Here is a 12,420-nt window from a genome sequence, read left to right as displayed (position 1 = left end):
ATATTCATATCCAGTTATGATCTGTTCAATGTTGGTGCAGGCTCGAAAGACCGAATAGCCTATTCCTACACCCAATTCTCTCACATTGTGTCCAGGACAGCAAGACACCATAAGAGATAGAAGTAGAAATCAGGCCATTCAGCCCATTGGTCTGCTCATACAATTTAATCAAGACTGATAAGTTTCTCAGCTGGAATATGTGTTGCTGGAAAAGCGCAGTAGGTCAGGCAGCATCCCAGGAGCAGGAAAATCGACGTTTCGGGCATATGCCCTTCTTCAGTAATGAGGAAATTTTGTCCAGCAGGCTAAGATAAAAGGTAGGCAGGAGAGACTTGGGGGAGGGGCGTTGGAAATGCGATAGCTGCAAGTAGGTCAAGGTGAGCGTGATAGACCAGAGTGGGGGTGGAAGCGGAGAATTCAGGAAGAAGATTGCAGGTTAGGAAGGCCGTTCTGAGTTCAAGGGATTTGACTGAGACAAGGTGGGGGGAGGGGAAATGAGGAAACTGGAGAAATCTGAGTTCATCCCTTGTGGTTGGAGGGTTCCTCGGCGGAAGGTGAGGCGTCCTTCCTCCAACCGTCGTTGTGCTATGGTCTGGCGATGGAGGAGTCCAAGAATCTGCATATCCTTGGTAGAGTGGGAGGGGGAGTTGAAGTGTTGAGCCACTGGGTCGTTGGGTTGATTGGTCCGGGTATCCCAGAGGTTTTCTCTCAAACGTTCCGCAAGTAGGCGGCCTGTCTCTCCAATATAGAGGAGGCCACATCGGGTGCAGCGGATGCAATAAATGATGTGTGTGGAGGTGCAGGTGAATTTGTGGCGGATATGGAAGGATCCCTTGGGACCTTGGAGGGAAGTAAGGGAGGAGGTGTGGGCACAAGTTTTGCATTTCTTGCGGTTGCAGGGGAAGATGCCGGGAGTGGAGGTTGGGTTGGTGGGAGGTGTGGATCTGACGAGGGAGTCACGAAGGGAGTGGTCTTTTCGGAATGCTGATAGGGGAGGGGAGTGAAATATATCCCTGGTGGTGGGGTCCGTTTGGAGGTGGCGGAAAAGACGGCAGATGATACGCTGTATATGGTGGTTGGTGGGGTGGTAGATGAGGACCAGTAGGGTTCTGGCCTGGTGGCGGTTTGAGGGGCGGGGCTCAAGGGCAGAGGAGCGGGAAGTGGAGGAGATGCGGTGGAGGGCATCGTCGATCACGTCTGGGGGGAAATTGCGTTCTTTGAGGAAGGAGGACATCTGGGTTGTACGGTATTGGAACTGGTCCTCCTGTTTTGGAATTGGGAATATGGGATGGCGTTTTTACGGGGGCAGGGTGGGAGGAGGTGTAATCTAGGTAGCTGTGGGAGTTGGTCAGTTTATAGTAAATGTCCGTGTTGATTCGGTCGCCCGATACTCATCACCGAACACTGATTACTTTCCATTTCAGTTTCATTATCCAACTCTCTTTTGAATGCCATAATTGAATCTGACTGCAACACTCTCTCTTGCAGACCATTCCAAAGGTCGAAGATTTTCAATCATTAACGAAATAAGTTCTGGATCTCTCCCAAAACACAATTCATATAGATCTTGCTTCGAATCATTTGCAGGAAGTTCTTCACATGGACAAATTTGCAGCTTAGAGCATTTGTTCAAATTTAATATCATATTGGGGTGGCACAGTGCTTGGCATTGCTACCTCACTGCATGAGGGACCTAGGTTCAATTCCAACCAGAGGTCTGTGTGAAGTTTGCATGTTCTCCCTGTCTGCATGTGTTTCCTCCAACAGTCCAAAGATGTACAGGTTCGGTGGATAGAAATGGAAAGGTCTAGGAAGGGAAGGGAGGAGTCTGAGACGGTCCAGGTGATTTTGAGGTCGGGGTGGAGGGCTGCACGTTCCGAGATTGAGAGGTTGGAGTGGGTGAGGGGGGTGGAGAGTTTTAGGCGGTTCATGTGCGGCAGCAGTTGGCTATGAAGTGATCGAGGGCAGGTAAGAGGCCAGCACGGGGTGTCCAGGTGGATGGGGTGCGTTGGAGGCGTTGGAGGCGGGAGAAAGCGTCGTCAGAGGGTGGGCGGGAATCCTGGTTGAAGAAGAAGGCGCGGAGGTGAAGGCGGCGGGAGAATTGTTTGATGTTACGCCACGTGTTGAAGAGTAGTACTGGGTATTGTCGTGATTGTAATTATGTCAGTCAGCTGAGTTCCCTTATTGGGGTGTTCCCCTACTTTTGTTAACATTTCACATCGATAACGTTTAGATTCCCAATATCTGCAGGGTTCTTTCTCTACTTGAGTGATTCAGTGACTTTTTTTTATGAATTGCTCCTGTGATATCTGATGAGAGGGTTTATGATGTTAACAGTGCCATATCAATTGTTCTGGGTCACAATGTGCCCAAGTGAGAAAGAACTGACCATCCTTAAATATTTGTTTTTAAACAATGGACATAAAATTAATGATTGGAAAACACACAACTTGCATGTATTAAGATCAGAAGTAGGAATGGGAGGAGGCAGTTGACTGTTGAGATACTCTGTCTTTCTTCACCAACCATGGCTGAATTCTCTCGCCATACTTTCCCACGACTTCATTTGATGAATGGTCTACGCTCCAAGAGCTTGTGAATTTAAAATAAACCTGTTGAACTATAATTTGGCGTTGTGTGACTTATGACAAAAAAAAAATTGATTGAGGATGTTATTACACATACTGGAGCAGTGGGATTTGAACCTGGGCCTCAGAGGCAGGGGCACGACCACTGAACCATTAAAAAAGCCTCTCTGCTGAATGAATGGAAACACCTTCCTCCTCAACATAGGACACGACCATTGTTCCCTCCGAGCCCATTATAGTAAATTGAGCCATTGTCTTGTTGAATGAATGATTGAGAACACCTTCCTCCTGAACATGGGACGTTACTTCTGTGCTCTTCGATCCCTTTGTAGTAAAGGGGCGGGGACAGTGAAGGGCCTGCGAACCTCTCCACCAATCCCCAAGCCTGAGGTCCGTGCGGACGAATCGGAGAGCGACATTCCAATATTGTCCGCATACCCGGTCGCCATTGGTCAGGTGGAATAACGTGCGCTCTGATTGGAGGGAGCGCGGATGACGCGAGTCACTGAAGGAGGAGACGGGAAGAAGAAGAAAAACAAAGATGGCGGCGCGAGGCTGCGGTTTTCTCATCGACTCAGCGGGCGGTTTCTGACGGAGGGAGGGGGGCAGACAGGCATCGTTTACCTCAGAAAATACCTTTAAAATACATTTCAAATTAAAGCCGGAACTTTTCAAGCAAAAGTTGTGAAGAAAATGAGACAGTCCCCGGTGGGGTTTATTGTTTATTTTTGTATAATTTCCGGGGCCCGGGAAGGGGGAGGTGACGGTTACCGGGTGAACGAGAAAACAAATAAAAAATGTCGGCGGTGGAGGAGAGAGAGCGGCGGCCGGAGCCCAGGAGCTCAACAACCCCCTGGAGCTGGAGGAAGGTTCGAGAAGCCGGTTATGGTATTGGATCCGGGCGGGATAAAGGTCGAAACCAAAGTAAAAGTAAGAGATGTCCAACTGCATTCAACAAGATATTGTATTGGTGTGTGAGAGAGGCCGCTCACGGGAGTCTGATCCCTGAAGCTTTGCGACCTTGCCTGTAACCCTTTATTTTGTAAATATATTTATTAATATCAGTATAATAAAAAGATAAAAACACAAATCACAATACAACTACTGTCCATTAACTACTAACCTACCCTATAATACAAAACAAACCCGAACACTGTGCAAAGCAACACCAATAAATATATATATATAAATAATAGAGCAAAAAAACACAAGAATACAGAACAGCTGTGCTCGGCGCAATGCTCCCAAATAAATGAACGGGAGCATTGTATATATAGCCGTATTAACTCAGGAGACCACCTCCAGGGCCCAGGGTGACAAACCTAAACATCTTGGTTCAACAAATACCCGACTTAAGATAACTGACAAATCTATATCCAAATAACTCAAGTCGGGCAGTCATGTCTTATAACAGTGGTCCTCGGATTCTGGATTAGTGGTGGTGGAAGAGCACAGCAGTTCAGGCAGCATCCAAGGAGCAGCGAAATCGACGTTTCGGGCAAAAGCCCTTCATCAGGAATAAAGGCAGTGAGCCTGAAGCGTGGAGAGATAAGCTAGAGGAGGGTGGGGGTGGGGAGAAAGTCACATCGAGTACAATGAGTGAGTGGGGGAGGAGATGAAGGTGATAGGTCAGGGAGGAGAGGGTGGAGTGGATAGGTGGAAAAGGAGATAGGCAGGTCGGACAAGTCCAGACAAGTCATGGGGACAGTGCTGAGCTGTAAGTTCAGAACTAGGGTAAGGTAGGCTAAGGGGAAATGAGGAAACTGGTGAAGTCTACATTGGTGCCCTGGGGTTGAAGTGTTCCGAGGCGGAAGATGAGGCATTCTTCCTCCAGGCGTCTGGTGGTGAGGGAGCGGCGGTGAAGGAGGCCCAGGACCACCATGTCCTCGGCAGAGTGGGTGGAGGAGTTGAAATGTTGGGCCACGGGGCAGTGTGGTTGATTGGTGCAGGTGTCCCGGAGATGTTCCCTAAAACACTCTCCTAGGAGGCGCCCAGTTTCCCCAATATAGAGGAGAGCGCATCGGGAGCAACGGATACAATAAATGATATTAGTGGATGTGCAGGAAAACTTTGATGGATGTGGAAGGCTCCTTTAGGGCCTTGGATAGAGGTGAGGGAGGAGGTGTGGGCGCAGATTTTACAGTTCCTGCAGTGGCAGGGGAAAGTGCCAGGATTGGAGGGTGGGTTGTAGGGGGACGTGGACCTGACCAGGTAGTCACGGAGGGAATGGTCTTTGCGGAAGGTGGAAAGGGATGGGGAGGGAAATATATCCCTGGTGGTGGGTTCTGTTTGGAGGTGGCGGAAATGTCGGCGGATGATTTGGTTTATGCGAAGGTTGGTAGGGTGGAAGGTGAGCACCAGGGCGTTCTGTCCTTGTTACCGTTGGAGGGGTGGGGTCTGAGGGCGGAGGTGCGGGATGTGCACGAGATGCGTTGGAGGGCATCTTTAACCACGTGGGAAGGGAAATTGCTGTCTCTAAAGATGGAGGCCACCTGGTGTGTTCTGTGGTGGAACTGGTCCTCCTGGGAGCAGATCCGGCAGAGGCGGAGGAATTGGAAATACGGGATGGCATTTTTGCAAGAGGTAGGGTGGGAAGAGGTGTAATCCAGGTCCCTGTGGGAGATGATGCGTTTGTAAAAAATGGCAGTGTCAAGTCGGTCGTCATTAATGGAGATGGAGAGGTCCAGGAAGTGGAGGGAGGTGTCAGAGATGGTCCAGATAAATTTAACGTCAGGGTGGAATGTGTTCGTGAAGTTGATGAATTGCTCAACCTCCTCTCGGGCGCAGGAGGTGGTGCCAATGCAGTCATCAATGTAGCGGAGGAAGAGGTGGGGAGTGGTGCCTGTGTAATTACGGAAGATCAACTGCTCTCCGTAGCCAACAAAGAGACAGGCATAGCTTGGGCCCATCCGTGTGCCCAGGGCTACCCCAGCACACTACTGCTGCACCACTCTGAGCCCACGCGCCGAGTGCTATCCACAGGTCCCTTCGAGATTGATGTCGAAGATCTCCACCGCTATCGTATCATCTGGTGTTGCGCAGACGTATGGAGGCTGTGTAAATATAAACATGTTTTCTAAACTCCCACATTCTGTTGGTTGAACTATGATTTCATTCTAAATCACAGCATGTGTCACAGCGCAGACTGAGGCCATGCGGCCCACCTTCGCTCTGCTGATTCGACACAGTAAGTAAACATGTGTCTCTTGCCTTCTCCGTGTAATTCTGCACATTGTTACTTTAAACATGACCACCGATTTCCCTTTTGCGTCTATTGAATCTGCCTCTTTGTCAGTGTCAGTTAGGGATTTACTGACCCCAACCACTCCCTGTGCGAAAGCGTTCTTCCTAATGTCACTTTTCGTTCTTTTCCTCATGACTTTAAAAGTCTGCCTATCCTTTCAGGCGTGGGAGCATTTTGACGACATTACTTTCCCTGTCTAGAGTTCGCATGACTTGGAAAACTTCAATCAGGCCAGATTTCAAACTTCTGTTCTCCGAGGAGAGCTGTCCTAATTTTCCAATCTTGTTTCATTGCTGACATTTCTTCAACACGGCACCACTCACGTCAACGCAATATTCCATCATTTCACTTCCTTGCTTTCTGCCCAATTTGGTGGTGCTGGAAAACACAGCAGTTCAGGCAGCTTCCGAGGAGTAGTAAAATCGACGTTTCGGGCAAAAGCCCCGACTTTAGAGAAGGTGTTTTTAGAGAAAGTTAACCGGGCACTCTTGCACAAGTCAGAAAACGCGGGCTCGTCCGGGATTTCGCGCATGTCTACAAAAGCTCCAAAAGCTAGTGCTTCCAATTAAACCTATTGGACTATAACCTGGTGTTGTGTGATTTTTAACCTTGTACACCCCAGTCCAACACCGGCATCTCCAAATTATGACACTTTACCAAGCATACAAATACACACTCTCTTATGCACACACAAGTCTATGGGGTGAATTAGGATTTTCAGAATTATATTTGCAGATACATTCAGTTTTCCTCAAAAAGTGCGCAATCTGCAGGCAGTCAAGCCATGTCATATTTTATAAATCCCTACTTTGAAAATACAACCAGTCTAACTCAAGATTGGGATGCAGACAGACTCAAACTTCACACCTTTAATGCATTGACTGAGCTGAGATGTCACCTCTTTTTATAAAACCTGAAGTTAACTGGAGAATGTGACTTAAAAGTAGTTCTGGGATTTACATATTAATGAACAGAAACTAAAAGTGGCCTCATCAACATCCTGTACAAACTCAACATGACGTCCCAACTCCAAAACTCAATGGTGTGAAAAATGAAAGCAAGTGTGCTAAACACCGTCCCTGAACCATCCAGACTGACGTAGATTCTAGGAGCAGGGCTTGTCTCTCATGGATGAGAGGGAGTGTATGAAACCATAGAGAAAGCTGGGACCCACTGGAATTGTATCCCTTCCTCAGTCTCTCTATGTTTTTCCTTAACTTCTGTTTTTCTGACACTTCACCCTTTTCTCGCTCACTCTGTATCTCTCTTTCTTCTTGTCTTCCACTCCCGTCCGTCTGTCCTATGGGTTCAGGGCCTGAAATCCGTCATGTCCTGTTCTCTCCGATTCACGTAATGTTATCTTTTGCAGCTTTCCCGTCTAAGGGCGCACTGTTCTGCACCTCGCCTTCTCATTTCCTTCCCAAAACACTCAACATAAATATTTCACATTGATATACTGGACAATGTGCACATTTGAGATGACACACTCGTGGAGGTCTGCGGGGTCTTCTCCTGTTCTCTGTGCCCTATGTTGAGGAGGGCAATACTTGTCACTGGTCACTCAGGTGTCAGAGAAAAGTTTCGAAACAAAAAGGTTAAATTTTCTGCCATTGGAGAGGGCCCGGTTCCTGGACACGGGACAAACGACAGCAGCAAAACAGAATGAGAAGCAACTGTTCTGGAAATTGTTTGCCTGACCCCATGAAAAGCAGACAACTTCGCAGTTGGAGGGAGAGCAGCAAATAGACCACCCCTGTGCAGGGTTGAATCACCAACCTCCCGGTAAACTGCTGAACGCACAGCCCAACGATGCGATAGAGAAATGTGACTGCGCCGGCTGCACCATCGCTTAGGGGAGGCTATTAGTGAATTCATAATTCAGCCTCGCCGCCTAGAATTACATTTGTCGTCTATAAGTCTTACTTTTCCATAATAAAGCCTGGGACATTCATTGTGGAGAGATGAGATCGAATTGAACTACACACATTGATGAGAGATAGAGCGGCTGGGAAGGATCCATTCCCATGCGGAGAAAGATTAATAATCAGGGCCGAAAATAAGGAGCCACTTCAAGAAATATGTCCCTTACGTTAGACATTAATTCAATTCCGAAAACCCTCTGTGGAGAAGATTTCCGTTTGGGGAACATTTTCCTGACCCCATTAAAAGCGCACTACTTCAAAGCCAAAGAAGAGCATCAAGCACACCGCCCCTGGGTGGGCTCGAACCACCAACCTTTCGGTTAACAGCCGAACGCGCTGACCAATTGCGCCACAGAGACAGTCGTAGACATGGGCTGCACCATCGCTTAATGATTTTATAATTCAGCCTCCCCGCCAGGAATTACAATTGTCGTCTATCTGTTTTACTTTTCCATAATCAAGCCTGGGAGATCTCTTGTGGAGATACCGGGGACAGTCTGCAGACACATCCATGTCACGAGGAACTAGCTTTCTTACTCCGGGGCCGTCGCCCTTCCAGCCTTTCAGTGTTTTGCCTGTTCCCGAGTTCTCTCCTTGGCTCGCAGGGGAGAAGGGGTTTGAATTCCTGATGTGCAGGAACGACAATTCTTTCAAGGTCTCAGATCAGTTCATGTGCCGAGAACATCAGAGTCAACCTCCTGGCCTCTTCAACAAGGGGACGGTGTCTGGACTGTCTCTGCTCAATCGGACAGGTCATCTTTCATTCTCCTCTAAATCCGCTTCCCAAAGTGTTTCTAAAGGTTCACAAAGCTGGAGACTGGGATTTCTGTTTTGCTTCATGAACATTTGAACATTTTCCCATTTCCTGACTGACAATATTTTGCCAAAATCTCTTCCAATTGTACGCCTTGCCTCATGTCCAGGGATGAGGAATTTCCATTTTGGGGAGACATTCTCAAGGTTGGGAATGTTCGCTTTGGAGCAAAGAAGGATAACTGGAGATTTCCTGGGGCTGTTGGTCATGATGGGAGAAGAAGCGGTGGGAATGGGCAGTTTAATGATCAGAAGAACCAATTGCAACTGACCAGAGTCAGTTACCTGAGGACAGGGATTGAAGTTCTTGAATGAAAAGCTGCACTTGTGCCTAATAAACACAGAGAATACTGCAGAAAGCCAACGGGTCGAGCAGCATCTGTGGAAAGGGAAACAGAGCTGACGTTGTGAGTCTGGTACGTTGTTTGTTCAGAACCCGAGTTTCCTGCATGGCAATCAATTCCCAGACATGAGAAAACGGGTCTTTATTGAGACGGGTTTTGTGAAGTTTGAGCGATAATGCAACCAACAGGAAGTCATTTAAAATCGCCAGCGAAGAAAGCATAGCCAGCAGGTTACCACCCTGGGCGGGGGAGCCCCAAAGGATCTCTACGCCAACACCTTAAGTGTTCGGCCACAACTACACGCCCAAAGTTGTGGTCTAAACTTTCTCATGGAATAGTTCTAACAGGAAAGGTGAGTATTGGGATTGTCCTGTCCGCGCCATAGCCCCAACGTTTCCTGTTCCCCTGGATTTGATCAGGACAGAGGAGGCTGATGGGAGATCGAATTGAACTAAACACATTGATGAGAGATAGAGCGGCTGGGAAGGATCCATTCCCATGCGTAGAGAGATTAATAATCAGGGCCGAAAATAAGGAGCCACTTCAAGAAATTTGCGGTTCATTCAGCAAAGCTAATGTATGACTGTTCACAGAAAATTGTGATGAAAGTCTCTCGAGTTATTTTGATGAGAAGTTTTGATGATGCTAATACAATCGATAGGATGAACGTAGATTGGTCAATGTATTTGGTGACAGTTCTGTTCTAGCCCTGTGAGCGAAACCTGGATCTGAAGGAGTATAAGGGACATTAACAACATCGATCTGAAATTGGACACGTGACAAGAAACAGAGCCTTCATTAACAGTTGGCTTTTGAACTGGAGAAGGTTTCTCGTGAAATTCGCTTGAGGCTTGAGGTATGCAAGGTCAAGATAATTTAGGTCAAACACGGAAACGCGATCCTCATTAGCAGACAGTGAAGGGATTACAAGACACAAATTAAACATTTTCGACAAGTGATACAGGGGACTGGGAAGATAAGTATTATAAACTGTGAACAGCAAAGTTCTGGAGCACAACACTTACATTCAAAGACCGAAAACATCCAGGTCCTGATTAATCAGATTGCATTGTGGTGCTTTTTTGCAAAACATCCACTTGCAATGTCCTACAAAAGAGTGACAAAACCCATCCCTGTCAGCCCAGGATAGAAAATCCGAAGGGATGAATGTTTGCTGATTTTCTGAAGATTCACAGAGTTTAGACTGGGTTTTGGTGATTGTTTCTTTTCCACTCCCAGGAGCCGCAGTGGTTGAGGCGTTGAGTTGGGGAGAATAAAATGTGCCCGTGAGCAGCATGTGGGGCTATTTCAGCTTCCCCTCATCTGACTGCGCTGTGAGTTGACTCAGATGTTCTCAGGGACATTTACTGACGCGAGACAGTGAAAGGATTCTCATTCCCGCAGATCGGGAATTCAAACCGTATGCCGGCTTCAGGACAATGAGAAAGATTAATTGGGGTGTGTGAAGAAGCTGTGAGCTGCATTTCAAACAGGTCGGTGGAGTCAGATGCATCATCCATTGCGCCCGAGCCCTGTGCCAATCAAACGCCACCATGCTGCAGAGTTCTAACGTTAACACGGACATGCGCAGCAATGGGAAATTCACAATGTGAACAATCAAAAGATAATCACCGTCACTGATTCCCTTCCACAGGCCCAACTTTGTGAAGCAGTATCTTTCACTGGCAAAGGAAACACCCTTGTCCTCAGGTGCCTGATTCATTTCGATCACGATTTCAAGCACCTCACTGTTCTAGTCTCATTTCCAAACACTTTGCTCATAGCCTCCAAAGAAGCTCTGCGGGTATCTGCTTGTTCCACCCGAACAGGCAGTGGGTTGCAGATTCCCACCAGTCCCAATTTGAGTGAAATATTTTTCCCCCTCCACTGATTTGAATCTTAAAGAAGAAGCCGGGGAGCAAGCTCCCTTTCTTTTCGACGACATTTCTCATTTTGTACTCGGAAGGGTTCACACCTGCGTGGGGAAACCGCAATGGATTTCAAGTCCATCGCATTAACCACTCAGCCCACGTATACAGAACCACACTGACAGCTTGACTTCCCAGGTCTGTCTGCCTATGGAGCTGAGAAAGAGTGAATCATCGCAGAGTTTGTTTGAATCCAATCACTTCACAGTGATTCGAAAGGGTTAAATATCGGCACATGGTGTTTGCAGATATTTAGGTGTTTCACCCCAAAAGATGAAATGAACTTTCAGTTAGACATTGCAGGAGGAACTCAGCTGGTCAGGCAACATCTGTGGAAAGAGAATCAGAGGCAACATTTCAAAATTATGTTTTCACCGACAGGTACTGTCAAACCTGCCGAGTTTCTCTATTGGTCTCGCCTTCTCAGCACACGAAGTCCCTAACGTGAGACATTAATTCAATCCCGAAACCCCTTTGTGGAGAAGAATTCCGTTTGGGGAACATTTTCCTGACCCCATTAAAAGTGCACAGCTTCGAAGCCAAAGAAGGACTGCGAACACACCACCCCTGGGTGGGCTCGAACCACCAACCTGTCGGTTAACAGCGGAACGCGCTGACCAATTGCGCCACAGAGACAGGCGCTGGCGTGGGCTGCACCATCGCTTAGTGATTTTATAATTCAGCCTCCCCGCCTAGAATTACAATTGTCGTCTACAAGTTTTACTTTTCCATCATCAAGCCTGGGAGATGTGTTGTGGAGATACCGGGGACAGTCTGCAGACACATCCATGTCACGAGGAACTAGCTTTCTCACTCCGGGGCCGGCGCCCTTCCAGACTTTCAGTGTTTTGCCTGTTCCCGAGTTCTCTCATTGGCTCGCAGGGGAGAAGAGGTTTGAATTCCTGATGTGCAGGAACGACAATTCTTTCAATGTCTCAGATCAGTTCATGTGCCGAGAACATCAGAGTCAACCTCCCGGCCTCTTCAACAAGGGGACGGTGTCTGGACTGTCTCTGCTCAATCGGACAGGTCATCTTTCATTCTCCTCTAAATCCGCTTCCCAAAGGTTCACAAAGCTGGAGACTGGGATTTCTGTTTTGCTTCATGAACATTTGAACATTTTTCCATTTCCTAACTGACAATATTTTGCCAAAATCTCTTCCAATTGTACGCCTTGCCTCATGTCCAGGGATGAGGAATTTCCATTTTGGGGAGACATTCCCAAGGTGGAGAATGTTCGCTTTGGAGCAAAGAAGGATAACTGGAGATTTCCTGGGGCTGTTGGTCATGATGGGAGAAGAAGCGGTGGGAATGGGGAGATTAATGATCAGAAGAACCAATTGCCACTGACCAGAGTCAGTTACCTGAGGACAGGGATTGAAGTTCTTGAATGAAAAGCAGCACTTGTGCCCAATAAACACAGAGAATACTGCAGAAAGCCAACGGGTCGAGCAGCATCTATGGAAAGGGAAACAGAGCTGACGTTGTAAGTCTGATACGTTGTTTGTTCAGAACCCGAGTTTCCTGCATGGCAATCAATTCCCAGACATGAGAAAACGGGTCTTTATTGAGACGGGTTTT

General features: G+C 47.5%; 1 non-coding gene across 1 annotated transcript; it reads right to left on the bottom strand.

Moving 5' to 3' along the window:
- Positions 1 to 8,039: 8,039 nt before the first annotated feature.
- On the bottom strand, positions 8,040 to 8,113 carry trnan-guu (transfer RNA asparagine (anticodon GUU)). Its single transcript has one exon. It is a non-coding gene; the product is annotated as a tRNA-Asn (tRNA).
- Positions 8,114 to 12,420: the final 4,307 nt, after the last annotated feature.

Source organism: Chiloscyllium punctatum, chromosome 36 (assembly GCF_047496795.1).
Source record: "Chiloscyllium punctatum isolate Juve2018m chromosome 36, sChiPun1.3, whole genome shotgun sequence".
Classification (NCBI taxonomy): Eukaryota; Metazoa; Chordata; class Chondrichthyes; order Orectolobiformes; family Hemiscylliidae; genus Chiloscyllium; species Chiloscyllium punctatum.
The sequence above is the reverse complement of the archived record's forward strand: the minus strand, read 5'-3'. Positions and strand labels throughout refer to the sequence as shown.